General features: G+C 42.5%; 1 protein-coding gene across 4 annotated transcripts in view; it reads right to left on the reverse strand.

Moving 5' to 3' along the window:
- TBL1X (transducin beta like 1 X-linked) overlaps positions 1-22,742 on the reverse strand; it is a 128,850-nt gene that overhangs the window by 40,894 nt on the left and 65,214 nt on the right. For 3 of the 4 annotated variants that reach the window (XM_053387258.1, XM_053387259.1, XM_053387257.1), the window contains one exon: positions 10,855-10,962. The exons of the other annotated variant lie outside the window; for it this stretch is intronic. The gene's annotated coding sequence lies outside the window, so the exon portion shown is untranslated. The remainder of the gene's footprint in view (positions 1-10,854; positions 10,963-22,742) is intronic. 4 annotated transcript variants of the gene reach the window in all.

Genomic DNA, 22,742 nt, shown 5'->3' on the forward strand with positions numbered 1-22,742 from the left:
CTGAAATTCAACAGACATGCACTGCTTTGGTTCACCAGCTAAAACTTGCTGACGATTTTGTAACTTTTTGGTTGATCTGCCTGTCAGTGTTTGGAATTTGCTTTATTCTGACAGACCAACACAGCTGCAAAGCTCTTATAAATAGACCAATTCATTTTAAGCTTCATTTTTCTGGCTTTTTTTGAAGGGGGGGTGTTCATTGCAAAACAATGAATTCTCAAACCAGTCAATTTCTCTTGCATTCTTTATAGATTGAAAATAAAATACAGTAGCTAGGTGGCTTAAATGAGTGTGTGTGTGTGTGTGTGTGTCTCTGTCTGTGTCTGTCTGTGTGTTTGTGTATGTGTAAACCCTACCAACAGTAAGGGCTGCTATACTGCCCCTGGAATCAATGTCCCAGCTTAATAATGCATTTGTTCCTCTCACCAGCTGTCCACCGCCCGCTCCCCCCATTTCTGCCTAGGCATAAAAATTCTGGGACTGGTGAATCTTAAGAGAGCATATGCAAAAGCAGGTATCTCTCCTTTTCAATTATAATTGCACAAGCACACTATCTGTTCCAGAGAAGGCCCTCGCTCCAGAAAGTCCCACAAGGACTGGGAAATAGGTATGGAGCATTTTTCATAAAATATCCTGGAGCATGATCCACAATTCAGCCTACTTTTCCCCATCATTGTAATGGGTAGAGTGTCTTCTTCTTTACAGAAGACAACCCCTTACCCCAAAGGAGCCTTTTGTTTGTTGGAAGAACACTCTGGTCCACATCCTTGTTTAAAGATAAAGAACCACAAGGAGAGAGAGCAGGAGCTTTGAAGTTGCCTATTGGGCAGCAGTCAGAGTATCACAGAGTTGGGACCATGAGGATCATTCTAGTCTAACCCCCTGCAATGCAGGAATATGCAGCTGTCCCTTACAGGGACCACAGCTTGTGCAAGGCAACAAATGCATAGATTGCCTCTGTGCTTTAGAACAGTGCTTCTCGAACTACCTGATGTGGCAGAGCCGTAATTGGCCTCTAAAGCATCCCGCCAAACCTGAGCTGTGGTGGAGTCACCAGGGATCAGCAGCTGATGTCTCATGGATGAGCCCTGGTCTGTGGACCACTGCTTTGACTAGCCCTGCCCTAGTACCCTTTGCAACCCACAGGAGTTTCCCAGATAAGTGACGTAAGTTTGCTCAAAGTATGGTATGATTGATTTGTATTCCGCCATTTAAGACCAGTGTCTGCCCAAGTAGACAGCCTTTGAGCAGCCAGTGGAGGTGTAGAAGGGAGATATAAATTGGTGACCCATAAATACAACACAATACACAGATGGGAAAGCAGGGGGGGGGGCAGGAGAAACATTGGGAAAGTACCACAAGGAAGAGATATATCCTTCAAACTGGGCGGTTCATCAAAGGTTAAATGGTTCATCTATCTACACACTCTTCAAGTGAACTTTTCGTTGCTCATAGAAGAGCTGAGTATGCCTTAAGGGCAATCCTACGCATGTTTACTCAGAAGTAAGTCCTACCGACTTAAGCAGTGCTGAGTGTGCATAGGATTGCACTGTACAATTTACTTAAGAAAAATAGGGTGCCTTAGCTGTCAGCGAATTGAGAAACGCTGCCATAGATATTACTGGTATACACCCCCCTTTCTTCCCCTCCTACACTTAAAACCTATTAGTTTGCTTGGTTTACTTTTCAGTCCTCAGCTGGTTTTCTTAATGACATCAGCCTCCAGCATTTAAGGTCTGAAAGCACAAGTGGATCTTTTCCAATTCCCTTGGCTCCACAGTGAAAAGGGTTTTTGCTGTATTGATCTTTTCTTCATGGCACTTTGCTGAGAAAAAACAACAACAGCCCTCTTAATTAGTGTGATTGTGTTGTATTCTACTTCGTGACCTACTTTTCTAAGACACAAGAACTTCAGTGAGCCTTTTTTCTTTTCTTTAAAAAAATTAAACCCTGAGCTTTAAAAGTTTTTTTTCCAAAAAAATTATTTACACATTATCCTAAGTAATCAAGAGCAAGGGGAAAAGGAAATATGAAAATAGCTTTAGGACTTAAAACGATTCAAGTTAAAATAAACAAGGAAGATTAGCGGCACTAAGAACACAATTATTTGTGAAGCTGGCTTTAGACAGTGTTCCTATAGTGGACGGATATGTGGAAATTACAGTAGCTACATTCATGCAATAACCTATTCACATACACTTATGAATTGAGCCCACATACTTTAATTATCTGGTTTATAAAGCAACTAAAGCTGACAACTTTAAAGCTAAAAAAAAAAGGCTTCCTGGATTAGGGCCACCATAGCATCCGGCAGGTCAAGGGTAGAGCAAGAAAAGCCCAGTTTCATGCCATGAAATCTTAATGTGATATTAGCGCAAATAGTCTTGCAGATATAAGCCCTTTTAAGTATTATGAATTGCATCCTTGAGTTCACAATTGTTTTTAATGTTTGATGTTTCATTATGTTTTTATATATGCTGAAAGCTGCCCAGAGTGAACTCACAACCATGTTACCTTGGAAAAGGTGTGTTAAGAAACCTCCATATACTGAAGCAACAGGAATGTGGAGTGCAAACTTATGGCAAGTGAGTAGCATGCTTAACACCCATAAGGGTAAAGGGTAAAGGGACCCCTGACAGTTAAGTTCAGTCGCGAACGACTCTGAGGTTGTGGCACTTATCTCGCTTTACAGGCCAAGGGAGCTGGCGTTTGTCCGCAGACAGCTTTTCCGGGTCATATGGCCAGCATGACTAAGCCGCTACTGGAACAACGGAACACCAACACCAGAGCAGTGCACGGAAACGCTGTTTACCTTCCCGCCAGAGTGGTACCTATTTATCTACTTGCACTGGAATGCTTTTGAACTGCTAGGTTGGCGTCGTGGGGATTCAAACTGCCGACTTTTTGATTGGCAAGCCCAAGGCTCAGTGGTTTAGACCACAGCGCCACCCGCGTCCCATTTAACACCCATACTTCTCTGCAAATGTTCCTAGGCCATCTATCCCTTACTTTTGAGTTTTGAAACTTGGGGGGGGGGGGGCGGCAATGAAAAACAGCCCAATAGAGTAGTTGAAAGGGGAACTGCCATGGCTTCAGGTCAAGGGAGAAACAGGTCCCTGGGCATTTCAAATTAAGAAGAAAACGGCCCTTATGGGAAAATGTATTTGTCAACATACAATAATCCAAGGAGAACAAAGTATGTTTTATGAGAAATGATTTTGTTCTATTAAGTCAGTCAAGGGGTATGATTGCCTTCCTTCATCAACCCATGCATCTTTATGGTGTGATATTACAGGGTGGCCTTTCTCTTTATGCTTGACTAGCTGATTACTTCTATGACGATTCTCTGATTGCTTTACTTTGTATTGTATATTTGTGGGTTGTATACTTGCAGAGATTCGTGGGTTGAATATTTGTGGGAGTTTTTCTGTTCTTTATTTGTTGATGTAAGCAAATGTGTAGGTGTTTATGCTCCAAGTTTTTATTATTTCTTGGCTTATTTTTGTTTGATATGGAAAGGCTTAATAAACTGCTCTTCAAACTTTTTTTAAAAAATGAACAAGTAAATCACACACACACCCCTTTTAAGTCCTTGCCTTTGTGAATGCGCTACACCTCAATAACTGTCCTTGGAAAACATATCAATCATATATTGTGTTCAGAGTGCAGTGGGATGTCGGCTGGATCTGCAATTATTCCATTTCAGGTGTACATAACGGTGTCTGGTATAACCATTTCACTTCTTTTTACAACTTCCAAAAGCCTCCCACTTCGGGCACCAATCCTCCATCCTTCCTTTCACTACATTATCATTCGTTTCCCTTCTCTCCTACAGGTTCTATCATCACAACAGCTTCAGAAACAGCCAACGTAAACCCACTAAAGAACACATACACCCTGCTCAAAGGAATCACCACAATCATGAGATCTGTTTTCCTCAGAACTGAGAGCCTATCAGGTTCATATTAGACTTCAATGCATTTGTTAATGGATCCAGTTAAAAATTAAAGCATCATGTCTCCTTCAAAATAAGGAAACGCAAAGCAGCTGTAACCAAAATGCAAAGCAAACGTCAGGCAGAAAGCAAGCGCTTAACTCTTATTATCTTTTCATTGTTAGCAATAAATGGAATATCATTATAAGTCGCACCAAATTGCAAAGCCTGCTCCAGTCTTCGCCATCTCATCTCATGCCAAGAAAGCACAGCATACAATAATATAATTTACCAATAATGTTACGATGTAAGCACAGCTTTAAAAAATATTCTGCTAACCCATATGTCATACAGTATTTGGGACGATTAGAAACATTTAACCCATATGTACTGGCACAGTTAATATCAACTGCCCTTGATATCCTCAATCTGCCATGCGGCCTTGAGGAATCTTGTGTGTCTTTTATGACAGCTGCAGAGTAAGGGGAGGGCATAAAGATGCAGCTGTCCTCTTTGCCTTTAAACCTAACTGTGTCACCTGTTAATTAGCACGGCGGGTGGCAGACATGCTCTGGGCAAAGGGATCAAGAACTAGATAATCAGATGGATTGATCTCTGAACTGAGCCTCTCATTACTGAGTGCAAAATATACAGGAGAATTGCAGGTGGGCAGAGGAAGGAGATTGGGAAACAAACAAACAACCAAACCAGGGTTTCCTGCATCCAGATTTATATGCAATGCATGCTCAGGTATTTTCCACTCCCTCTCTTCTGCAGTGCACAACTCTTGCTCTACCCAAAAAAAGTCTAAGCAGAGGCTCGGTGAGTGGTGCAGGAGATAACATGGGCCCAGATTCCTCTTGCCTAAACAGACACCATTAAGTGTTTGACTTTTTGCCTCAATTTCTCACGCAGATACATTTTTTTAAGAATAAGGCAATTTCTGGCAAAAGAGTCACAATAAGGGAACCTGGCAATTTGAATTGGGCGAGTATTTCACAGTTGCCACACTACCGCTGAAGAGACCCTGTCAGATATTCCACAATGGCACCAACAGCAAGGTGACCAGCATCTCAATTCCTGGGCAGGCTTATATGGGAGCAAGCGGTCCCTAAGATGACCCAGCTCTAAGCTACTTGGGGCTATATAGGCTAGAAGCAACACATCAAAGCCAGCGGAGCCGAAATAAGACCCAAGTAATAAGCTCTGACCTGCAACAACTATAGACAAACATCAGGTCGCCATATTTTGGACCAACTGAAGCTTTTGGGCTGTGTTCAAACAGTAGCCCCACTCAGACTATATTGAAACAATACAGTCTGGAAGTAACCAAAGAATGAGTGACTGATGCCAAAATTGCCTTCTTTAATAAATGGCACCGCTAGTGTATTTGCTGAAGCGAATGATAATAATAAAACACTCCTACCAACCACCACCACCTGAGCATCCAGGGAATGCAAAATTCCCAAACAACGGACCCATTCCTTCAAGACAAGTGCAATACCATCCAGAACAGGTTGAACCACCACATCCGAATTGCCAGTGTTCTTGACTAACAGGGCCTCTGGTTTGTCTGAATTAAGTTTCAGCTTCTTAACACCTATCCACCTAATGTGAATTGACTCCAGTTGATTACTTCTACTGTCTCCCCAGGACAAGTCAATGGGAACGAGATAGAGCTGTGTGTCACCTACATGCTGTTGACACCTCAGATCAAACTTCTGGATGACCTCACCTATTAGTTTCATGTAGATATTAAAAAGCATAGGAAACAAGACAGAACCTTGAGGTAAGTCATGACATCTAATATTTGAGTTGGTCGTTCTCAGCGTAGATCCACTGAAACCAATGACTTAAAGCAGGCATAGGCAAACTCGGCCCTCCAGATGTTTTGGGACGACAACTCCCATCACCCCTAGCTAACAGGACCAGTGGTCAGGGATGATGGGAATTGTAGTCCCAAAACATCTGGAGGGCTGAGTTTGCCTATGCCTGACTTAAAAGTCTTATTTATTAATGGATCTACTTTGTATATAATTTTGGATATAACCCATACACACACAATGGTTTTACTAGTAACAGTAAATATTTACATTCAATATTTATAATAAATTTTGAATAAATGTTCAATATTTATATTGAAGCCAAACTGTATTATAAAATATAAATTAATACACATTCACTATTTATGATGCTCACACTATGACAAGATACTAATGATTGCTTCCATAAAGAACAAGCTTGGAAATGGTGGCTGAACACTGAAGCGACAAAGAGAGAGATAGGATGACCATTTTAACAACACAGTAACAGAAAATGCTAGTAGCTAGGACAGAACAATCCTTATCACATGTGGGGCGAGGGGCAAAGAGCAACTGTGCCTGTATCACAGTATTTTACAAAGTATGTATATTTACTAAGCAAGCACGCTGTCATGCATTTTCCACATCGAAGGTGACAGGGTATTCAGCTCAATATCTGCACCATTTCCAGTTTGGCTTTTGAAATCGCACTTCTTAGGGACCAATTGTACAGATCATCCATCAGTAAGTGCAAAATGAATGCATGATATCACCAGGTATGATAAATATGAGGTTTGATCAAACAGAGATCACTATGATTTCACTATAATGCTTTCTTCTTCTTCTTCTCTATGATGCTACAGTTAAATTACAGGGGAAATTATTTGTAAAAAAGAAAAGAAAAAGACTTTGAACACTGGGACCTTTCCAATGAACTAAATGGCAAGCTTGTTGGTTCTAGGCCCCTGCCAAGATCTTTGTACAGCCCTAGATGGGCATTAAACCATTTGACGTGGGGGCCTTCTATCTGGCAAAGCCTGCCACAGCCAATCTGCCAATTACATTCTCCTCAGGGAACCTGTTTTACAGCTCTAGCCAATTCAGCTTCCACTGAAGTCTGTGGGTTTCGGGGGTGGGAAGTAGTACTGCTCCTGTCTGAGAGTCTCAAACTCAAAACGATATTTGAAACACGTACATAAAGGAGAATTTACCTATAGGTGATTGCAGTACAGCAATGTGAAGTAGCATGAGGGAGATGCAACTGTTGCAGGGTAAAGCCAGAATGCCCTGAGGTAAATGCCAAAACCATAACTTCCAGACAAGTCTAACATTTGGAATTTGGCATCTGGCATATTAAACTAAGCCTTGATCGTGGGGTATCATATAATGTAGATATTAAGACACAGTGACTCATCTGTAGTTACTCTTGTTGGTCTGGGAACGCATTGTAGAAAAAAAATATATAGCTGGTGAGCAAACATTATTTATATTCCAAGTGCCTTCTTGAACGTGGGTGTACTGGGCAGCTATTGAAACAGCGTTATGAAAAATGTGAACCACAAGAAGTCTGAAATCGAGAACAAAACTATCTGATGGTAAAAAGGAACAAAACGACGACGCTAGGCCATTTTATTTTTGTATAGTGAAACTACTGCTATTTTATTAATTCCAACAGAGCAAACACAGAGAGTGACTGCCATTCTGTTAGTAGGGGCCCTCATTTTTAGAACAGTGCAGCAAGTGAATCCAAATGCATGTGAAAGGCACTGCACAATCCCCCAGTGCAGCTGCTCCCAATTGCACAACATCAACTCTCAAACATCTTGTGATGGCATTGCATTGGGTCTCACTGGTTCATGGAAGACGGAAATGTTTTTCACAAATATACTGACATGGGGACTTGTTTTCTCATTACAGAGGGGGTTAGTGTGTTATTTGATCTCCAAATGAGGCCCCTCTTCATGTGTAGTCAGTCACCCTCAGTGGTTAAGCAAAGTGCCACTGGAGATAAGACCTTTCAGTGATCAAACTCCATTTATGGAATGCCTTCTTTAGACATGTAAGAGAGACACTTCAAGTTATTGATATACAGGCACCAAGTTAAAGCCATCCGGTTTACAAGTCTTCTAATTATTGGTTCATGGTCTGCTTTTCTTTTCCATTTTTAATATCTTACTGCTTCTGTTGCTAATCTATGGCTTTTATGATGTCAGATTATTGTTTTATTGCTTTTTGTCTGCTGATGTTTTTCTGTATCATCATCATCATCTGGTTATATTTATTGTTTAAGAATGATTGTTTATTTTTTTTAATAGGTCAAAAGGAAGCATGTATGATTAAAATAAATAAATATTACTTGTCCAACAACTTTTAGAAGTGAACTTGACTTGAAGTAGCTTTTTGTTTTTAAGAAAATGGAGTGTTCTTAAGGTGACTAAACATCCAAATAATAATAATTTGGAAAACAGGTCAATATACATAATTTTCATCTAAAGAGCATATCACCAGGGTTAAAAATACAATCAATAAATAAGCATTCCCTGCTACACAATGACTTAGAAAACGAAGTTCTGTGTACACAAGTCTATAGTGTCGTTTAAAGGGTACAGATTCCAAAATGGCACCTGTTTGGGATCCTGCAACATGACTCTACACCCACTGAAGTGATTCTGAGCTTACTGATTCAGTAGTGCTACAGAGTTCAGGTACTCTGCCTTGAGGGCCATGCATATTCATTATTATAAATGTCGTGCTAGCTTGTTATTCAAGAAAATCATTTGCCATGTGACTCAGTACTGGATCAGTACTGAAAGTAGCATACAGTAAACTAGCAAAATATCAGAAAGTTTTATGAGCCTGGATAGCTTTCAGAAAGGTTTTTTTTTTGTTAATGTTTAATAACCTACTTTGAACTGAGGAGGAGAACAAAAATGCAAATTATCTCTCCATTATCTCTCTGTGACATGGTAAACAGCAATCTTTCATACGTCATATATTATAAATTTCTCTAGGCATCTTCTGATCAAAGCAACTTTGAATATTATCCCTCCCCACCGCACCCCACCCCACCCTATTTATTGTACCAGAACATGGTATTTATCATATTATACAAATCAATCTGTTTTTTAACAAGGCATTTAACTGAAGAAAAAGAAAGTGTAAGCTAATTTAGGCTTCAGTTGATTTACCTTGTTAACACAGGAAAATCCCACTTAATGTTATGGTCTAAAGGCAGATTTGACAACAAACATCGAAATCTGGCTGATGCATAGGTGAACCAGGAACCATAACTTCCCTTGAACTGTGATATTTCCTAGGCACCATGAAAAACATGTTTCCTATTTATTTTCTGGAGTACGATAATCTTTATTGTCATTGTCCCATACAGAACAACAAAATTGAAAAATCTACATAAAACATTCAAAACCCAACAAGCCTGCTATCCCAGCTATCCCAACCTGGTTAGCCCCCTAAAAATTCTGATACCCCATTTTTAAACACAATATACCGTATTTTTCGCACCATAGGACGCACTTTTTCCCCTCCAAAAATGAAGGGGAAATGTGTGTGCGTCCTATGGTGCGAATGCAGGCTTTCGCTGAAGCCTGGAGAGCGAGAGGCATCGGTGCGCACCGACCCCTCTCGCTCTCCAGGCTTCAGGAAGCTATCCGCAAGCCTTGCAAGCCCGGCGGGAGTTCCCGCGGGCTCACAAGGCTTGCGGGCAGCAGCCTGCAGCCCCGGCGAGTGTCCGCAAGCCTTGCGCGCCCGGCGGGAGGTCCCGACGGGCGCGCGAGGCTTGGGGTGGCAGCCTGTCACCCGAAGCACGGGGAGCCCTCCAGAGGGCTCCCCGTGCTTCGGACGAGTGCCTGCAAGCCTTGCGCGCCCGGCGGGAGGTCCCGCCGAGCGCGCGAGGCTTGGGGCGGCAGCCTGTCGCCCGAAGCACAGCGAGCCCTCCGGAGGGCTCCCCGTGCTTCGGGCGAGTGTCTGCAAGCCTTGCGCGCCCGGCGGGAGGTCCCGACGGGCGCGCGAGGCTTGGGGCGGCAGCCTGTCACCCGAAGCACGGGGAGCCCTCTGGAGGGCTCCCCGTGCTTCGGGCGAGTGTCTGCAAGCCTTGCGCGCCCGGCGGGAGGTCCCGACGGGCGCGCGAGGCTTGGGGCGGCAGCCTGTCACCCGAAGCACGGGGAGCCCTCCGGAGGGCTCCCCGTGCTTCGGGCGAGTGTCTGCAAGCCTTGCGCGCCCGGCGGGAGGTCCCGCCGAGCGCGCGAGGCTTGGGGCGGCAGCCTGTCACCCGAAGCACGGGGAGCCCTCCGGAGGGCTCTCCGTGCTTCGGGCGAGTGTCTGCAAGCCCTGTGCGCTGGGCGGGAGGTCCCGACGGGCGCGCGAGGCTTGGGGCGGCAGCCTGTCACCCGAAGCACGGGGAGCCCTCCAGAGGGCTCCCCGTGCTTCGGGCGAGTGTTCGCAAGGCTTGGGGCGGCAGCCGCGGCTGGGGGGGGGAATAATTTTTTTTATTCATCCCCCCCCAAAAAAATTGAGGTGCGTCCTATGGGCCGGTGCGCCCTATAGAACGAAAAATACGGTACTCCCATGGAGACTCCTTACACTGCGTTTAAAACCAAAATCGCATTTGGGTAGAAACTGTTTATCAGGCGGCTAGTCCTAGTCTTTATAACCCTGTACCTTCTTCCAGAAGGCAGAAGCTGAGAGAGATAATTTGCGGGGTGTGTAATATCTTGCACTATCTCTGCACCTGGAAGCATAGATTTGATCCAAGATGGGAAGAGTGCACCCAATTATTCTCGTATTGTATTGTATCGTATTGTATCGTAAGAAGGTTACTGTGGCAATTATTTAACACCAACCATGCTGCAGGAGATGCAAGAGAAGAACATTTATTGGTGGAATATTTGTGATTATCTCAGCTCCACTAGTCTTGCCACTTAAAAACAATTATGGTGACTTCTGTTTTTCTAATAATCTCAGAAATGGCAATTGTTATAATCTAGCATTTGTAAAACACTTAGATAAGGAATCAAAATGCTATGTTTCATTTATTATGGAATACATGTAGAAATTACTTTATTTCCAATAGATATCCAGTTCTTTAATTTTTTTAATTACCTGGTCGTGAGACCTCTGAGCTGTTGAAAACTGCTTCTTGCAGGCTGCTGAGAAGAGGTTGGGGGTTTGAGTTACCATGGAGATCTCTACATTCGACAATGGAGAAATCTAGAATGAGAGGATGCCATGGTTAATGAGATCAAGTTTGTATAGAAAGATAAGACCATCCATGTTTCCTGCTCCAGTTTATTACCCATCACCAACATCATGTGATTGCCTAACAAAGGGATAACCTAGTACATTCATATGTTCTGCTAAAAAGAGGCATCAGGGCTACTGGTATGCAAACACTTGAACATAGAGAAGTTGTGAGACATGCCCGATCACTCTGGTTCCTTTCTTATGTTACACTAGGTGTGTAGAAGCTGTTGGAGAACAGATGAGCTCCACATCACCTGGGTAAAGCTGAGAAGTATAATAATAATAATAATTTATTATTTATACCCCGCCCATCTGGCTGGGCCTCCCCAGCCACTCTGGGCGGCTTCCATAAAAACCAAAAATACAGTAAAATATCACACGTTAAAAACTTCCCTAAACAGGGCTGCCTTAAGATGTCTTCTGAATGTCAGGTAGTTGTTTATCTCTTTGACATCTGCTGGAAGGGCATTCCACAGGGCGGGCGCCACTACCGAGAAGGCCCTCTGCCTGGTTCCCTGTAGCTTTGCTTCTCGCAATGAGGGAACCGCCAGAAGGCCCTCGGCGCTAGACCTCAGCGTCCGGGCAGAATGATGGGAAGTATGGCATACTCCTTCTGAGTCCTGGCTGGGATACCTCGCTACTACACCAGCGTTACTTCTCCAGGAAACTAGGGCAATACTAGAGTGGACAAAACTACAGTGTTGGTACCTCTGATGTAGCCCAGGGCTTCTTTTATTACCCCAGTATGTGCAGAAAAAGTGCTGCAGGCGCTCCATAGCTCATATCTAAGACGAAATTGCCACAGCTCAATATTAGAGTACGTTTTCGATCCAAAAAGTCCCTACACTAAATCCCCAGGTTTTCCAATTGAGAGAAACGAACGTAGCAAATTTAGGAATAATCTGTACCCAAGTCCTGCTGGGAGTGGAAAGTTCTGGAATTGATGACTCAGTATAAGACCAGGTGTGGTCTGAGAACAATTAATGCAGCCATTTGCTGAAGCTAAGCAGGTCTGGGGTCTAATCAGTGTCTGGATGGGAGACCACACCAAACCCCATGTATACTGCCTTGAATTCCATGATGGAAGAAAAATGGGCTACGAATGTAGTCATAACTCTCCATCGGTTTTTCCACACTAATCTTAAAATTTAGACTGGAATAGCAACAAAAAAGGACCAATAAAAAGAAGCTAAAAAGGATGCCTGCAACCAACCCAACTTCTTCAAACTATTTTCATATTTTATGAAATTAAACTGATCACTGAATAATAGTTTCAACGCCACTATTATCAAATGTTTTTATTTTAATGGAAGGGTTTGCTGAAAGTGTCTTAAAGTCACATGTGCAGAAACCTTGCAGTACAATCTTATGCCTGTCTGCAGGAAAGTTGAGTCCCACTGAATTTAAAGGGGCTCAGTTCCAAGTGTGCACTGAGGCATAAAAAATAAGTTCACATCCCAGAGTAAATACTATGAATAAGTCAGTCTCTATTACTTTTTTATTTTTAGAGCATTTTATCTTTTTTTTAAAGTTATTAAAAACAACAAAAATACAAATAAATATAATTGTTGGATGCAGCTGGGTTATCTGCCAGGTATTGTGTGGCTGCATGTTTAATTGTCTGAAAAAAGCTCACATCTAATGGAAAATTATCATAAATTATTGTTATCTTCTATCATTGTAATATTTCAACAACTTATTATTTTATTTAAATTGCTTTAAAAATAAATAAATAATCACTCCACATTAGACTATGCATGTGCATTATTACAGTAAAATGTGGTAGAGTATCTCTGGTACACATGTGTGAGGCTGAGGAAGTTGAAAAAGAAACAAAAAGCCAGAGAACCAGGAAATTACCTATAGCAATTGGCTATTTCTTTCTACCCCTTTTATATCTACACCTTCCTTTTTAAATATTCCTTTCCCGCTTCCCTTTGACTTTCCATTTCTCTTTTAACAGCAAGTCAGTATTTTGTGCACAGTTGAGCATGTGTGGAACTCACTGGAGTATTTTTGGTTTATTCCCCGCCTTGAAGACTTTCCACACTTCTGCAAACCTCAGTGTTTCCCAGCCATCTGCTGAGACCTCCTTTTTTGTCCATTTTGGTCTCATAAGTGTGAGCATTCTCGGAGGGAACAACAAAGCAACAACTCCTTCTACATAAGTGGAACATCATTAACCTTTTATATTTCCTTCCATTGCCAACTGGAAAAAAACATAATTGCCGTTCTGGAAACACTTCAAATGTACAGTACTAGATAATACAACGAATCATGAAGATGTCTTGCGATCATACAAACCTAGGAGCTGATTCATGGTACACAGAAGTAGTTATTAGGGAATAAGGTAGCAATCAGATGGGCGGATAGAGAGCATTTTCTGCAGGCTGCCCATCCCTGAAAGGGAAGGGCCCTCAGAACATTAACCACCAGCACAGGTGATTTAATGCTAACTGGGACATTTTCAGTTTAGTGGGAGGGAAACACACACACACACACACACACACACACACACACACACACACACAAACACAATCTCTCTCCAACCTTTATGGGGATGCAGATTTCAGTTCCTAAAAACAGGGAGAGGTGTGCCAATTTGCAAAATTCATAAAACGAATGTTTTGTATTCTTTCGAAATGATGAACAGCTTTAATATTCACAAACGTTCCCCAAAGGATAACCTCCAATTCTTCCATGAATATCACAGTCTGTAGCAAACGGCAGCGTTTTCATCCATAAACATGCCGTGAAGCTGGAAAAAAATGAGGCCACGATGTTTTCCAAAAGAAGAAATAGAAAGAAAGATGTTTTGAGGCCAGGAGACAAGCACACAAAGAGATCTGTGAGCAAAGCATTACACAGCTGCATTGTGATTTTCCATCCAAGAACACATGGCATTGCGATGGCCGCTTCCAATAACCATCTACAAACTCGTTACTAACCAGGATAAAATCTGCATGGTATCTGTACCAGTTTCCACTCGCACTGCATTTTCCTGCTAAATTTAGCAGGCTAAATATTACCTCATAAAGAAATGTATTGGTGACTTCGACACCTTTGCTCCAGCAGCAACCTATCCCATCCTGCCTGGATAACTTCAACTCCAGCCAGAAGCCAGAAACTAATGTGTGCTACCCTACCATCTGACGCACCTTCTTTTTCTACAGTTACTTTACCAGATATGAAATCACCTGGTCCCTTGATCTTGTTCCCACTTTTTTTTTAAAAAAAAAACCTCTATTGGCCCATCGATTCTCCCTTCTGTACTGCACACTCTTTCTTCCAGTTCTTTCCCTTTAAGTCAGTGCTCTTTAAAAAAATAATAATATTACCACTTCTCTTCTTTTGGGGGGGGGGGGAAGGGGCAGCTATTGACCTTTTTATTCTTTTTACATGTCTTATTTCTACCAGTTTTGTTCTAGGCCACTTGCAATCCCCCACCCCTCCTGTTTTAATTCAAATGAGAATCCTTTGTTATTTTCAATTATATTCTTGTAGCTAAATCATAGGGTGTTTTATCTGTGCTTCTTAGAAGATGACTCGGCCTTTGGCACAGCCTTTATACTTATGCTCTTTATACTTAATGCCTTTTTTTAGCTTTTCAGTTATTGTTTTATCATTGAAGTGATTTCATTTTTGAATCTTACTTCAATACGAATTACTTACGGAGCAGCAACAAGCCCCCTTCCCCTTGTGTTCTTTCTTATGGCCCCCGTTATCTGTTTATCATTACCACCTTTATGGAGATGCTACAACTCTACTGTGCTTTTATATTTCTCCTGCTCTTACCCTCACCTCTGCTTCTTTCTCTGCTGTGTGGGTGGAGGGCCATTTCTCAAAGTTAGCACACAAAGCTTCTGTTTACATTCCTGCTTTTCAGTCTTTTCCCAACATCACTTTTTCTTTTTCCGTTTCTGATAATGTTGCTGTTTGCAACAGGTCCCTGTGGGAAGCCTACAGGAAAGACCTGAGCGCATCAGCACACTTTCCTCCTGTGCTTTCCAGCAGCTGGTATTCAGAAGCTTACTGTCTCCAACTATATGTAGACTAAATGTAGTCATCATGGTTAACATCCTCCATTAAAGGGACGCAGGTGGTTCTGTGGTCTAAACCACGAGCCTATTGGGTTTGCCAATCAAAAGGTCGGAGCTACGAATCCCCACAATGAGGTGAGCTCCCATTGCTCTGTTCCAGCTCCTGCCAACCTAGCAGTTTGAAAGCACGCCAGTGCAAGTAGATAAATAGGTACCACTTCCGTGGCCGGAAGATAAAAGGCATTTCCGTGCACTCTGGTCTCCGTCACTGTGTTCCGTTGTGCCAGAAGCCGTTTAGTCATGCTGGCTACACAACCTGGAAAGCTGTCTGTGGACAAACACCGGCTCCCTCGGCCTGAAGCAAGATGAGCGCCGCAACCCCAGTTGCCTTTGACTGGACTTAACTGTCCAGGGGTCTTTTACCTTTACTTTTTTATCCTCCATTAATCTATCTAACCCTCTTTTACAGTCATCTTAGTTGGTGGGCATCAATACATATTGTGGCAGCACATTCCACAGTTGAACTATGCATTGTGTGAAATCTGTTCTTTTGCTTGCCCTGAAGCTTCCAACATTAAACATCACTTGAAAGCCCCAAGTTCTACAGAAGGAGAAAAGTTTCTCTCTATCTACTTTCCCTGCCACCATGCAGATTCCTGTACTTTTCTATCAAGTCCTGCCTTGCTCACCATTTTTCTAAACTAAAAAAAAAAGCCCCCAAACATTTCCTCACAGAGAAGCTCCAGCCCCTCAATAATTTTGATGGACCTTTACAGACCATTTCAGAGTTCTACAACAGACATTTTGAGGCGTGGAGACCAGAACTGTACACAGTACTCACTAAGATTTGTATAATAACATTCTGCTATTGGCACTCCCCTTGTAATGATTCCTAGAACAGAATTTGTTTTTTTTCCCCACAGCAGCAACACAATGGATCAACATCATCTTCAAGTAGACACACTACAACCCTCATACCTAGTCAGTCACTGCCAGTTCAGACCCCATGAGTGTTTACTGTGGATTTTTCTTGCCTCAACATACCACACTTTACGCTTGCCCTGGACAATTTGCTATTATCAGCAAACCCACTGTCATCTGGGCACCAGGTAGTACAGGCTCCCACAGTAAAAAGCCTAGTTTTGAAGCCAGTGGCCTTGCTGCCATAGGCCCAAGCCAGCAGTATATATATAGGTAGCAATGTTTGGAGGAAAATGCCAAGTGGGCAAACCAACGTAGGCATCACCACTGGAACACTGGAACATGGACCACAAGTATGCAGAGTGCTGACATCAGGCCTGGAGCAGAGGAAGCATCTGTTTTATTGAGAGATTGCTTGGGCCCAAGATTTGCTCACACTTGCTTTTTAGAGAGCCATACAGATCAGAATAAAATAATGTACCGGTATATATTTACAGCTACAAATGCAACCTAGTTTGTTTCTTGATACTCAGCTCACAGCTGGGAAAATATGTAGAGAATTCACACAGACAGTGCACATGCAATATTGAAGGGGGGAAATTAACGTGCTCATGAATATTACATAAATGCGCCATTCTCTGCCCTTTCTTATTCTAGTCTTCTTTTCTTCCTCAATGGATGCAGACAATATCCACAGTAATTATAGAAACTCGATCCCATCTGCTAACCAAGCTGGCAGAAGTCTGGTGACTGATTGATTTCCATGAACTTAAGTGCACCTATTTCTGGAGAGGACTACACTGTAAGTAAGAAAGAAAAAGTCTATAAAACTAAGAGATGGTGTGCACCAAGCAATCCACACGTATTTTTGGTAGCTCTGCAGCTGTATATAGATAGAAAGAGGATCACATTTTTAATATTTATTCATTCTTTTTTATAGCTAATATTTTTTCTCTCTCTAAAGGACATAAAGCAGTTTGCCACAGGAACACCCTCCCATCAGATATCAAGGAGATAAGTAACATATAACTTTTAGAAGACATCTGAAGGCAGCCCTGTATAGGAAGTTTTATTATGTTTTTATATTTGTTGGAAGCGGCTGGGGCAACCACGTCAGATGGGGGTGGGTGGGTTTACAAATAATAAAATTATTATTACTAGTAAAGAAACTTCCATACCCCGCAATGAATCAATAAAGACAATATTCTATTAAACATGCACAATAGAAATGCAATAAAGGAAAAGGCTGTAGCTCAGTTGCACCACATCTGCTTTGCATGCAGAAGGCCCCAGATTCTATCTGCAGCATCACCAGGGCTGGGAATGTCTCTTGCCTGAAGCCCTGGACAGCCTCTTTCAGTCAGTGCTCAGCTAGATGGACCAATGATCTGACTTGGTATAAGGCAGCTCCCAGTGTGTCATCCTATATGTCAATCAAACAATCTGAAAGCAAATCAGTACAAATAATGGGAAGGTTTTGCTCCAGTTTCAGATACACTACCAACGCAGGACATTTGAGGGGAGGGGGTTATAGTGTGTCTTGAAAGATTGAGATTATGAGTTCTACAGCATCAGGGGCATTGCAGAAGTTCTTATGGGAAAAGCATATTGCTTAGCTTTAGTGAATCCCCATAATATGGTACCCCACTAACAGAAGTGGCCACAACAGGAAAGCTAGGAAAGCAGGGAAGCCATAATAAATGGTACATAGAAAGCCAACTTTCTCATAAAGGAAGTAAAGAATTAGTAACGTAGACCAGGCATAGGCAAACTCGGCCCTTCAGATGTTTTGGGACTACAATTCCCACCATCCCTAGCTAACAGAACCAGTGGTCAGGAATGGTGGGAATTGTAGTCCCAAAACATCTGGAGGGATGAGTTTGCCTATGCCTGATGGAGACAGTAAAAGCAAAGAGAGAAGGGCACAGTAAGTAAGTAAGTAAGTAAGTAAGTAAGTAAATAAATGGAAGGAAGGAAGGAAGGAAGGAAGGAAGGAAGGAAGGGAGGGCTGCAAATGGTAGAACACTTGTTTTGCATTCAGTGGCCCCTGGTTTGATCCCTGGCATGTCCAGCTAAAGCTAGGGATGTCCCTTGTCTGAAGCCCTGGAGAAAAACTGCCAGTCATATAGATAATACTGATCTGGTGTAAGACAGCTTCTTATGTCCCTATGGAATGCAAGAAAAACAATTTCTCATAGATTCCTCTGACTCACTATCTGCCCATGGCTTGTTCTTGGGAAGGATAAATCACTAGGTTGACTGGAAAACTGAGGCAACAGCAAGTTCACAACCATATTGTGTGGAAATAAGTCAAATGTAATAGGAACACCTACTACGTGGTATGTTTTTCCGTTATCGACCCTCTTACTGTCATGAGTGCCTGGCATATGCCCAATACAGTGGTACCTCGGGTTAAGTACTTAATTCGTTCCGGAGGTCCGTTCTTAACCTGAAACTGTTCTTAACCTGAAGCACCACTTTAGCTAATGGGGCCTCCCACTGCCGCCGCCGGAGCACGATTTCTGTTCTCATCCTGAAGCAAAGTTCTTAACCTGAAGCACTATTTCTGGGTTAGCGGAGTCTGTAACCTGAAGCGCATGTAACCTGAGGTACCAATGTATACAGCATCTTTTTAGAAACACCTATCAGTCAATCACGTTTCGAGAACACATTAAAAATAACTTGTATCCATACCAGGATAGGCAAGATTAAGCAAGCCATTGGGGGATGGGGCGAGGAAACATACCCCTAAGATTAAACTGGCATGGCTTTCTGAGAGAGCCAGCAAGATGCAATGCCCACACAATGAGGATAGGGGTAAATAAAGTGAATTGCATCCGAAAGCAAACACTGACATATGATATCTAGTGTAATATGCTCTCTGCGGCTACCACTGACAGCTGCATCCAGAAACAGCTGTTAACTTCTGAGTGGTTTTAAAGGGCAGCCCCACAAGGAGCACACCAGAGTTAGTGAAACTCTGAAGTCATAAGGCTCAGATAATGGCTGCGAGGTCAGGCACTTAGGAGACAATTGCAATCAAGCGATCAGACACAGATACCTTAAGAAAGGCACTTTGTGCTCTTGGGGCCACAGGGGATCCCAGGAATGCATAGCACTCTCCTGATCTAAATTCTGATTTGGAAAGATCAAATCACATTATTATCTGGATGCATGATAGCGTAAAAAGATCTGTAAAGATAGCACACCAATTAAAAGCATAGTTGTCCCTCGAACGCAGGCATGGCATACAAATCATACACGCCAATAGTTGCTGAATCAGGAAAATGGATCAGAAGCTGAATTAAAATGTCTTCTTGGCTATTTATTGCTGCTCTCCATTTCATGTCAGCTTCCTAGAATCCATCCAGCACAAGCCTGAAAGGATAATGAGTTTCTGAACACAAACTCTAATGGGGCACGTTGCATCAAAGCTTTCAGCAATTGCCTGGATGCTGCTTCCCAGCAGTACTAAACAACTTAAATATAATTAGCTGGAAGCCCTATGGGCTACATTTCCCCGCTGGAATACCTCTTACACTAATCCATTTATCAGGCTGACAGATGACTGAATCATTGGTAACAGGGACCCTATTCCATTAATACTGCTGTAGTCAAAATGCCAGCTTGCCATTATTATTATTTTTAAAAACAATTGCATTGTTGAGAGCAGGTAAACAGAAAGGAAAAGGAATATACACACTCACTCATACCCCTACCTTTTTTCATTGATAGCATAGCTTGTCAGGAACAGAACAATTCTGGATATTCAAACCAGAAAACAATTGCTTGCTTAACATATACTAATGTATGGCTGTCATACGTCTGGAAAATATCCCGGACATATCCAGGATTTGTCCGCTGATAATAGCGTCTGGGCGGAATTGTCAAAAATCAGTTAAAATGTCTGGGGAAATCCATGTGTATGGCAGCCCAAAATGTAATTTCAGCTCAACAACTTTGCCCAAAACAAAATCTCAACAACAACTTTGCCAAAAAATGCTCTACAACTTTTGTTTCAGGATTTTCACTTTTTGAAATATGGTAACCATAACTAATGATTTACACAAAACAAATAAGCAACCAAACGAATCCATTTTATGTGTATAGTGCAGAAAATAAATCCTGTGTGTTTAATACCATGGTCAACAAGACCATGTGGATGCAGGACTTTTTATGTGCAGAAAAATGGACCACTAGGCATAGTGAGTATACTTCTTTTGCTGGAACGATAACATGTAGGTCAGAAAGCCATTTTGCACTTGGCAGCATGTAACTGTTAACATAATGATGTATTGTTCGCCATGGATATGTCTGCTAGGTCTGTGGCAAACTCTACAAAGGAATCAAGTGGCAGGCGGGGAGGTGGAGTTATGTAACACCTATTATCAGACAACAGTGTATATTTGGCCTTGATAGCAGTGAGGTGGGGAAAAATGGAATGCATTTTACACTAAAAGCTTTATTACTTATTGCTAACTTTGTTCTAGCCACAAGCCCAATGAAAGGAAGTGCTATTACAGTGTACCTCAGGTTAAGTACTTAATTCGTTCCGGAGGTCCGTTCTTAACCTGAAACTGTTCTTAACCTGAAGCACCACTTTAGCTAATGGAGCCTCCCGCTGCTGCTGCGCTGCCACCGCACGATTTCTGTTCTCATCCTGAAGCAAAGTTCTTAACCCAAGGTACTTTTTCTGGGTTAGCGGAGTCTGTAACCTGAAGCGTATGTTATCCGAGGTACCACTGTACTCAGTTTCAGTGCTGTTATGGTAGCTTTTCTGATTGTACATCAACCAAAAATATCACCTGAATTAAAGGAGAACCTCTGGCTTGCCCGGCCTCTAGGAGATTCTAATTCCAGGCACACATAAACCATTATGATGTTATGGCCAGTCCATACAGGGTTTTTCTCTTAGCCGCTTATTCCATTTATTGAACATGATCATGTGGAGAGCACTATGGAGTGATCCATCAACACGTGAATTCACTCAGTAATGGAAATAGCTACTGATATATCCATGGTGCTTCAGGTCAAGCAGCACTCTTCCTTTTCTGATGCCATACCTAGGAACTGTTGGCACGGGTGGCATGATGGGGAAATTGCCTTACGTGAACAGGCCCCAAGTTAACTCAAAGAGCAAATGGACCAGAAAACTGGTTTCAAACAGATTTAAGACAACGAACAGAACTGAACCTGAACCACAGGCAGTATGTTTCCTACTGAATATAAACCAGAGTGGCAGCAAACTAAGACCTACATAGGTGTACCTCGCTGTATTAACAGAAACAGAGACTGAAAGAGTATTTCCTTTGTGGTTTAACCTTGAGTTCAATTCATGTTCAATATAGCATAGTTAAAAATAACGACACAGATGGGTTCCATGGATATGGCTCAATTCCTTTTTCCAACAGGTTAGAAAGAATTTTCATATAACTCATGTCACATGCTGGCTGGGTGCCTTCATCTTTGAGGGTAGGAATAGAAAAACGTGGGGAAAGAGAACTTTATCCCAAACAAGAAAGTGCAATAGGGCATGATAGGTTAGATAAATGTATTCACAGGGGGTGGGGGTCCACTTATCCATAATGTGTGTGTGCTTACAGAAAGTCATTTTCTTCACAGACAGGGGTACACAAATGTTAGCTCAGTTTGCCAGTCAGCCAACTGTTGTGTGGCGTGGCCAGAGTTCCCTTCCCCCATTATCCTCTGTAAGGGTGAATCATCTGTTATTTCTGCAAGGTATGGAAAAGGTCAGAAACTGGAGGAGTCTTGCCCAATGTTCAGAAAGGACTCTGCTGTTTCTTACTTGCCCAAAAATTACAATGGAAATTAGGCCTCCAGGTCATGGATTTGTGTGGTGCTGGGTGTCCTGTTTTCCAGAAGGCTGGGGGCACTCTCTTCTGAAAAGTGTATACAGTGGTACCTTGGGTTACATATGCTTCAGGTTACAGACGCTTCAGGTTACAGACTCCGCTAACCCAGAAATAGTACCTCGGGTTAAGAACTTTGCTTCAAGATGAGAACAGAAATTGTGCTCCAACGGTGTGGCAGCAGCGGGAGGCCCCATTGGCTAAAGTGGTGCTTCAGGTTAAGAACAGTTTCAGATTAAGAACGGACCTCCAGAACGAATTAAGTACGTAACCAGAGGTACCACTGTATGTTGATTCCTGTCCACATATTAAGTGACCGCAGTCCAAAGCCCCATTATATATTTTGACCTTTCTGTCTTAGCTTATAAAAACAGCACAAGCTCAAAAGTATGGCTGTGGTTTATTAAAACCTCCACCAGCAAGCAAATTTGATACAGAATAAATTAGCAAACTCCTCGCCCCGACAAACTAATTGTAAAACAGAACTTAGGAATAGCAACATCCGCATGGGGGTCTATCAACCTGTAACAAGCCATATTAATAACATGACATTTGGCAAAGAAGTTGCAGCTGCTTTTATCATGTGGTAAGCCACTATGGAAAACAAGCATTCCAAAAGTGTGCCAGTTATAAGGCCTAACTCGTTATGTTACTTTTGCAGTGCTCTGCTCCCAGCTGACACTGGTAATATCTGCAAATGGTGTTGCCAGTTCAGCAATGCCATGGGAAGGAATCCTGTCGTCTGCCTAACCCATGTGATTCCTTCTCTGCAGATGCTACCAATGCAACATGAGACCAAACAATGTGGGAGCAGGTGCCACAACACATGGGGAGAGCATGTAGTATCTAAGCGGCCCCACAGGGCACTGCGCCATCTTCGTCATGAACAGGGAAAGACCATGTTGACTTCAAAAAA

The sequence above is a fragment of the Podarcis raffonei genome, chromosome 4 (genome assembly GCF_027172205.1).
Source record: "Podarcis raffonei isolate rPodRaf1 chromosome 4, rPodRaf1.pri, whole genome shotgun sequence".
Taxonomy (NCBI): Eukaryota; Metazoa; Chordata; class Lepidosauria; order Squamata; family Lacertidae; genus Podarcis; species Podarcis raffonei.